Here is a 9,550-nt window from a genome sequence, read left to right on the forward strand (position 1 = left end):
GAGAGAGGGACCAGTATGGCCAGGAGTTGAAGGAGCAAAGCCAAAATGGAGATAACAGCATGAAGGAGAGTGCCTGAGAAAATGTCACAATCAACATATAACACTTTCTTAAAAGGTGGCTATCAGTGTTCCCTTGTACAGTCACTTAAGCTTATGAGACATAAGACACAGGAAAGTTATTTAATGACAAATGACCTGGGGGCAGCTAGTCAGTTCTGTGGAAAGAGAGCCATGCTGGGTTCAAATTTGTCTTCACATCCTTCCTAGCTATGCTACCCTGGGCAAGTCATTTAACCTCAGTTGCCTAGCCCTTAGCACTCGTTTGCCTTGGAACCAATATAAAGTATTGATTCTATGACAGAAAGTAAGAGTTTAAAAAAGAAACAACAACCTCCCCTCTCCCCCAATAAATGACCCAGCAAGAATAATGTACCTGAGCACATAGGCAAAAAACTCTCCTTCTAGTACCCCTAGGGCTGCATATAATGCTCTAGATTCCTCTCCCCAAGGGGCCAGAACTGGGGGCTCTGAAGGAAATCAGCCCCTTCTTCTAAAAGACAAGATTACATATTTGCTTTCTGGGATGATTTCTAACTCTGTTAGGTTTTTTTTTTAATCAGTTAAACTTCTTGAAGAAATGATGATGAGCATGATCTTTACTTTTATTCATTTCCCACTTTTTCAGAGTTAGCAGATGGGTTGAACATATGAGGCCAGAGCTGTTTGAATTATCTATGGTATCTTCTCATCTTTATTCCTTCTTCTTCTCTGGCATTTGCTTTGGCCTTTGCTCTAACCAGTTGATGTTGTAACTGTATGCAAAGAGCTGATTCTGAAATCATTGTTCATTTGTAATCAGTCACTTCTGGTCTGTTTCAATTAGCAATAATGGCACCTTGGATAAACCTCATTGGCTACAATACTGCCATTGCGCAAAGTTGACTTCTGTTCTGTTAATACATATTACATTTCATTTCTTATGGTGTCATTTGGTGCTTATCACATACAGATTCTTCTGACTGAATGTAACAGAAATTAACTTTTGGGGGGGGGGAGTAATATAGAATGTTGATGATGACACTGACCTTCCAGCCATTCCATGAATTCCAGGACACTCTATCTCTCAGTTCCCAGCTTTCTCTCTGACTGTCCCTCATGTCTGGAATACTTCCACTCCTCTGCTCCAAAAAACTATGGACCTCCCTGGCTTCTTTTTAGTCCCAACTAAAATACTACCTTCTTCAGGAAGATTTCCCCAACCCCTTTTAATTCCAGTGCCTTCCTTCTGTCCTTTTTGCCTCCTTGTCTATCCTGCATATTGCTTGATATAGATGATCACATTGTAAAGTTGTGGGCTATCAAAGTGTAAATCTGTAAATTTTCAGAATTTGTTGTCTTCATGGGCTTTTTCGAGCTCTTAATTCTCTTCAGTGGCTGTTGGCACATGAATGTCACCTCTCTTCATAGTAGCCTTTTTGTTTATATGCATCATGAGTATAAATTGGAAGAGGAAGGGACAAAGTGTCCTAAGAAATGATGCTTCTTGTTGTCTTTGGCCTGTTGACGAAACTAGCTCCTTTATTTCCCTCTCTGAGGAGAACCTGAGAGCCACCCTTCAATTTAGCTGTGAATTGTTGATTTCTTCTGGTTTCACTTATACCAAGAATGTCAATAAGGGTGTGATTCAATTTCTCCAATAATGTGTGAATGTGTGGATTTTTGGGTGAAGCTGACATGTTCAAAGCAGTCAGTTTATAAATAGTTTAGGAATTATGTAATTCTTAGTATACTATACTCCCTTTTCACCATTCCATTATCAAAGAAGAAATGGAAGAGACCATAGAGAACCTAGGGCCATTTGCATTGTTGTCTGTTTTATGGGTTGTTATGGCTAAAAAAGGAAAGAAAAAAAACACTTTCCCCCAAAACTTCAGTTCTCAGGAATAAGTCTCACAGATCCTCAGAGAGGAGACACTTAAAGGAGATAATCTTTTAGGTTGGCAAAATATTTACAAGCCTTCTGGTGTAGTCTTCAAAACCCCATGGCCACTTTAATCCCATCCTGAGGCAGGGCTTGTGTGGAGAACCTAAAGGCTAATAGAGACTAAATGATCTGTTGGTGATGAATAAGATAAATTCACTTAGTGTGGTGTTGGTCAGTGTCTAAGACATAAGACTTCACATCCTGCCATGTGTCAGGATTTATATAGGCCAGCCACTTTGTGCTTATTTGATGTTTATTCACTGGAAAGTACTTAATAAGATGCTGAGTAAGATAGTGGATAGTGAGTTGAAAACCTGGGTTAAGACTATAAGTGAAGGGACAGCTAGGTGGCACGATGGATAGAGTGCTTGCCTTAGAATTGGGAGGACCTGGTTTGAAATCCAGAAAATTAAGAGTTGCTACTAAGACAGAAGGCAAGAGGTTGAGAAGGATGATTCAGAAAAACCTGGAAAGACCTACATGAACTGATGCAAAGTGAAGTGAGCAGAAGCAGAATATTGTATACAGTAACAGCAATATCATATAATGCACAATCGTGAATGATTTATCTATTCTTAACAATACAGTGATCCAAGACAATCCCTAAGGACTCATGAATTTTTAGAGTTGTTACTAGGATAGATGGTATGTTTAAAACTTTGTCCTGGTAACAACTTTCACCTCCAGAGAAAGAACTGATGGAGTCTGAATGCAGACCAAAATATACCATATTTCACTTTCTTCATTTTTTTTGTCCGAATTCTCATTTACAAAATGATGAATATGAAAAAGACCTTTACATTTGTGCCCATTTAAGGTCTATATCAGATTGCTTACCATCTTGGGGAATGGGGAGAATTGGATGGGGAAGAATTTGGCTCAAATAAAAAATATTAAAAATTATTTTTGCATATGATTAAGGAAATATTATTTTTAAAAAGAGACTAAGTTGACAAATCTGTCTTCATAAAATGAGTTTCTTCAATGGGAGTTGCCTAGAACAATAAAAACACAGGTAGGACTGGTTTAAAAAAAAACAAAACAAAGCAAAACAAAAAATACCAGGGCTTAGTAAGAGCAAACAGGACCCAGTGTATAGAAAGTTGGTTTTGTACTCAGGAAGACTTGGGTTCAATTCCTGCCTATGACACATACTGACTATCTAACTTTGGACAACTCATTTAGCCTCTCGATGCTCTGCCAACCCTTTCAGACTGAGTTGGAGGGAGGGCTGTAAATTGCTAGTCTGTCATAGTAGGAGTTTCCTTATCAGAAGTTTCCTATATCAATGAATTCATAGGTAAAGACCCCAGAATTTAAAGTCTGAACTATTCCCTTGACACTTAATTATATATTACCTCATGATAGCTATTATGAGCCTCATCATAATTGTATTATTCTCTAGAATTGATATTTAAATTCTTCATGTACTTATATCTTTGTTTCCTCTTTTGGAAACCAAGGCTTATTATGGTTCTAAAAGGCTGAGCTTGTTAGTGTGCTCTCCGCAGTGGTGAGTACACTTTCTTTTTCTGTGCCCAGAATCTTGGCCAATCCCTCTCCCTTTTCCCCTTTCGTTTCTTTTGCCTTATTACTACTGAGCTGGAGCCCAAGCAGAGTAAGGGGAAGAAGCTCTGCAGGGAGTTGTCAATGACACTCAAGCATCTCTCCTTTTTGAGACTGAACATACTGGTTTAGCCTCTTGATTGCCTCTAGGCATTAGACCTTACTCTGCATTAGCAAGTGCTAAATCTACAGTAGGTGTGTCCCCACTGTCTTCCTGGCACTCCCTTGGTCACTTTTTTTTTTTAACCTACCTTCTGTCCTAGAAACAACTCTAAGACAGAAGGGCAAGGGCTAGGCAAACTGGGTTAAGTGACTTGTCTAGGGGTCACATAGCTAGGAAGTGTCTGAGGCCAGGTTTGAACCCAGGTTCTCTCATCTCTAGGCCTGGCACTCTATCCACTGAAACACCTAACTGCCCTCCTTGGTCACTCTTCATTGATGTGGTTCTATATTTGTCTACAACTAGAAAAGACTTGGAAAAAATGTTTCTAAGGAGAAGCAGTATCTGAAACAAAAGGTAAGGATAATAGCTAGCATTTACATAGCATTTTAAGATTTGCAAAATACTTTACATATGTTATCTCATTTTATCTTCTCAACAATCAGTGAAATATGTGCTATTTTACAGATTTTACAATATTCCCATTTTATAGAAGAGGAAACCTAGGTTAAATGACTTGTAAGTTTCCAAGGTAGCATTTGAACTCAGGACCCCCTGGCTACAAAGCTTGACTTTGGTACAGTCTCAGATCATATATAGGAGATTGTTAAATACATAATACAAATATAAGTCACAGAAATGGTGTTTTAAAAATCAGAAAAGAACTCATGGAGTGTGACTTTTTTTTAAAGATTTTTTACCTTTTTTGTGTGGATTTGCTTAATTGTTTTTTTGTCTGAGTTTTCTCTCACAACATGACTAAAATGGAAGTGTGTTTTGCATGACTACCCATATATAACCTAAATCAACTCGCTTGCTTTCACTATTAGGGGAGAGGGGAAGGAAGGAAGGAGGGAATTTGGAACTCAAAATTTTAAAAGTTGAATGTTAAAATTGTTTTTACATGTAATTGAAAAAACAGAACAAAAAAGCTGAGGCTACTGAATGACTTCAGAATGTGAACTATTGAATAGAAAGGAAGATGACTGACCAAATTCAGACCAGAGAAAAGTATTCTGTTACATTCACTACCCCAGTTCGTGTTGTAGGCGTTTGTTGCTGAGTTAATTTACAGCTCTTCCCATCCTTTGGAGGCGAGAACAGTTCTTGTGGATCTATTTCAAGAGGAATGTTGCACCATGAAGAAAATAACTACTCCCTCCGCAGCCAGAAAAGGGATTCCCTATTGCTCTAAAAAGCAGTACAAGGAAGCATTCTCATCAAGATCCCAAAAGCTCGAGGAAATCCTTCCTTGGATCCTTCAGTCAGTGGTTCAACAAGCCCTGATCAAGCATTTACTATGTGCCAGGGACTGGGATAAGGGCTTGGAGTATGAAGAAAGTATGAAGTATGAAGAAAGGCAAAAATAGGATCCCTGCCTTCAAGGAACTCACATTCTAATGGAAGAGATAACATGCCGATAACTATGTATATATAAGATCTATTCAGAGTAAATGAAAGATAATATGTGAGCGAAAGTGATAGAGGTGTATAGGAAGAGGGATATAGGAAAGGTGAGGTTTGAGTTGTATCTGGAAGAAAGCCAGGAGAGCTAGACTTTGGAGATAAGGAGAGACCGTATTCCAGGTATAGCCAGTGAAAAGGCAATGGAGTAGGGCAGCTAGATGGCTCAGTGGATAGAGAGTCAAGCCTAGAGACGGAATATTCTTGGTTCAAATCTGGTGTCAGACACTTTCTAGCTATGTGACCCTGGGCAAGTCACTTAACCCCAGTTGCTTAGCCTTCTTGCTCTTTTGCCTTGGAACAGATACTTAGTATTGATTCTAAAAACCAAAAAAACAAACAAACAAACAAACAAAATGTAATGGAGTTAGAAGAAAACACATCAGTGACACCAAATATTTGCTGCAGCTTTTCTCCCAGGCAGCACAGAAAGATAGGATGAAAAGTGCTATAGTGGAAAAGAACAGTGGATTGGGGAGGAGGAAGTCAGAGGACCTGGTTTCAAATCCTAACTCTATTATGACCTGTGTGACCTTGGCCAAATCCCTTAACTCCCCAGAGCCTCCGATCCTCATGTGAAAAATAAGGATAGTTTAGACTAGGTAGCTTCAAAGGTCCCTCAGACCTCTATGATCTCTGTTCCCAAATGGTGGCTACATCGGGACTGGGTTTGATTCCTGCTTCTAGAGCAAGTGTTCTTAATTTTTTGTGTGTGTCATGGACCCCTTTTGGCAGTTTGGTGATGTCTACGGACACTTTTTTTGAATCACATTTTCCAAATAATTTAAAGAAATATTACATTTCAATTTAAGGATGGTGAAAAAAAGATATAATTTATTTTTTCCATCTAAGTTCACAGATTCCTCCCTACCTCTTTACGAATTCTTGTTCTAGAGGAAGTGTCTTTTTGTGGAGTAAAAGGTAGAGGAGTGGGGTTAGTTGGAGGAAAAGGTGGTTAACACTCCTGCCAGGATGGCTTCAGATAAACCTGGCATGATTTATATTAATTGGTGCAGAATGAAGTGAACACAATCAGGAGGACTTTGTATATAGCAATAGCAGTATTGTAACAATGATCAACTAGGAAAGACCTAGCTCCACTGAGCAAAACAATAATCCAAGGCAATTCCAAAGGACTTAAGATGAAAAATGCTAGCCATCTCCAGAGAGAGAACTGATGAACTCAGTGCAAATTGAAATAATTTTTTTCCACTTTCTCTTTCTTGCCTTTTTTTTGCAATATAGCTAATTGTTTTACATATATAATTGGTATCATATTGCTTGCCTTCTCATTGGGTAGGGGAGGGAGGGGAAGAATTTGGAACTCAACATTTTTCAAAAAATATTAAAAAAAACAATAAATAAAAAGGAAAAAATAAAACCACTTTTTTCCAGCAAATCTTCCTTCTCATGCCTGTAAATGAGTAGTTGTGGTAGCAACAACAACATATTTATGCAGATCTTAAAGGTTTGCAAAGCATTTTACACATATTCTCTCATTTGAGCCTCATAATGCTCTGTTGAGGTAGGTACTATAGGTTTTATTCTCTCCATCTTATAGATGAGGAAACTGAGGTTCAGAAAATTTGAAGTGACTTGCCGAAGGACAGACAACTAGCAGATGGCAGAGGTCAGACAAATCTTGGTCTTTCTGACTTCGGAATGTAACACTGTGTCTACCTGCCATGATTCCTTCCTGTATGTTTGTGTTTGTTGGGAGTGAGGTGGAGCAAATAGTATTTAGAAATACAGAATGAAAAGTGGTAAAATGAGCACATAAACAATTGGTTCTGGTCATTGCATAGTGGGGAAAAACATAAAGGCAGAGCTTCTATTATTGTTTAATCAATTAATAATGTCTAACTCTTCATGACCCCATTTGGGGTTTTCTTGGCAAAGATAACTGAATGGTTTACCACTTCCTTTTCCTGCTCATTCTGCAGACAAGGAAATTGAGGTAAACAGGGTGAAGTGACTTGCCCAGGATCACACAGCTTGTGTCTGAGACCAGATTTGAAATAAGGTCCTCCATACTCCAGGTCTGGTATTCTATCCACTGTACTTATTAGCTGTCCCATTGAAGGGAGAGGACATGGGTCCAAATCACAGCTCCTCTACTTATTAGCCAAGACTTTATTTCTCTAGACTTCAAAGCCTTAGAGGCTTTAACCTGTAAAATAAGGAGCTTAGGCTAAATTTTCTTTAAAGTCCTTTTTAATCTCCAAATTCTTTAGTCATATACTGTTGTTCCTCATTATGGTATGGAGATCACCCTGGGTTCTCAAAGTTTATACACAGAACGTAAGCTCAGGTAGGCACTACCAAAATGGAAGAATTTCCTGTATGGAATCAGAGTCATACTCCTTGTCTGCCACTAAGGATCAGTCTAGGTTAGAATAGAGATGGTCATCATTAGAAGACTAGCTCTAGGTGATGATTTTTTGGACCACAAGAATTCTTGAACCTGTCATGAAGAGTTATGAAGAGGTCAGTAGAGATAGTCCCCATGTCTTTTGAAGTGTTGAAATATTCATAGCATATTTATATTTGTATACTTTCATGGGCTTGAGCTATAGAGAGCAGCCAAGCACTCAGAGGGTTGTTGGAAAGGACAGGGGAACAGAAGAACTATCTCAGTTCTCAGCTAATGGGAATGGTCCTAGACTTTGAGTTACAAGGACCAGCAATTAAATCCTGGACCTCAGTTTCCTCATTTATACAATGGGGGTGTTATAAGGACTTACTTCACAGTGTTGTAAGAATTGAATGAGAAAACATCAGCAAAACATTTTGCAAGCCTCAAAAATCCTATGTAAGTGTTAATTAAGATAAACTGCATCCTGCTCCCATTCCCCAAAAGCAAACCAATAACAATATCTCCTGTGTGTCTATCCCTTACTTGTCAAGAACTTGTCTAGAGGCAGCTAGTTAATGCAATGGATAGAGTGCTGGATCTAGCTTCCAGGAAGCTGTTGTTGTTCAGGCATGTCCAGCTTTTCATGACTCCATGGACCACAGCACGCCAATATTTTCCATGGGTTTTCTTGGCAAAGATACTGGAGTGGTTTGTCATTTCTTTCTCCAGTGGATTAAGGCAAATAGAGGTTAAGTGATTTGACCAGGGACATAGCCAGTAAGTGTCTGAAGCTGAATTTGAACTCAGATCTTCCTGACCTCAGGTACCCTATTCACTGAGCCACCCAGTTGTCTCCAGTATCAAGAAGACTTTTAGTTCAATCCAGCCTCACATCCTTATTAGCTGTGTGACTCCAGAAAAGTCATTTAACCTCTGTTTTCTCAACTGCAAAATGGAGATAATAATTGCACTTCTCTCTCAGAGTTGTTGTGAGGATCAAATGAGAAAATATTTATAAATTATTTAGGATGGTGTCAGGCACACAGCAGGAGTTTAATAAATATTTATTTGCTTCCTTATTGAATAATAATCAGATAAGGCTTTAACATTTAAAAATAGATTCGTATGTATTTTGTTAAATATTTCCCAATTACATGTGAAAGTATTTTTTAACAATCATTTAAAAAATTTTGAATTTCACATTCTCTCCTGCCTGCCTGCCCCACACTCTAACTTGAGAGGGCAAGCAATTTTATATCAATTATATATAAGAAGCCATGCAAAACACATTTTTATATTAGCCATGTTGCAAAAGACATAGACAGAAAATCAAACAAGAAAAACAAAGTTTAAAAAAGTATGCCTCAATCTGCATTCAGAATTCATCAGTTTTTCTGTAGCATTTTTCATCATAGATCATTTGGACTTGTTTTGGATCATTCTTACAATATTGCTAATACTATATATAGTGTTTTTCTGATTCTCTCACTTTACTTTGTATGAGTTTATGTAAGTTTTCCCAGGTTTTTCTGAAACTATTCTACATGCAATTTTTTATAGCATAATGATATTCCAACACAATTGTGTACAACAACTTATTTATCCATTCCCCAAATGATGGACATCTCCTCAATTTCCAGTTCTTTATTACCACAAAAAGAGGTGCTATAAATATTTTTGTATGAATAGATCATTTCCTCTTTTCTTTGTTCTCTTTGGGGTATAGACCTACTAGTAGTATTGCTGGATCAAAGACTATACATATTTTTTATAGCTTTTTGGGTAGAGTTCCAAATTGTTCTCCAGAATAGTTGGACCAGTTCACAACTCTACCAAGAATTCCTTAGTGTTCCAATTTTTCCACATACCTTCTAGTACTTGTCATTTAATTTTTTGTCATGTTAACCAATTTGATAGGCATGATGTGGTATCTCAGTTATTTCAATTCACGGTTCTCTAATCAGTAGGGATTTAGGGCATTTTTATGTGACTATTGATAACTTTAATTTCTTCTTCTGAA

General features: G+C 37.9%; 1 non-coding gene across 1 annotated transcript; it reads right to left on the bottom strand.

The window, feature by feature from the left end:
* Positions 1-797: 797 nt before the first annotated feature.
* LOC123232614 lies at positions 798-940 on the bottom strand. Its single transcript, XR_006505150.1, has one exon. It is a non-coding gene; the product is annotated as a U4 spliceosomal RNA (small nuclear RNA).
* Positions 941-9,550: the final 8,610 nt, after the last annotated feature.

The sequence above is a fragment of the Gracilinanus agilis genome, chromosome 1, assembly GCF_016433145.1.
Source record: "Gracilinanus agilis isolate LMUSP501 chromosome 1, AgileGrace, whole genome shotgun sequence".
Classification (NCBI taxonomy): Eukaryota; Metazoa; Chordata; class Mammalia; order Didelphimorphia; family Didelphidae; genus Gracilinanus; species Gracilinanus agilis.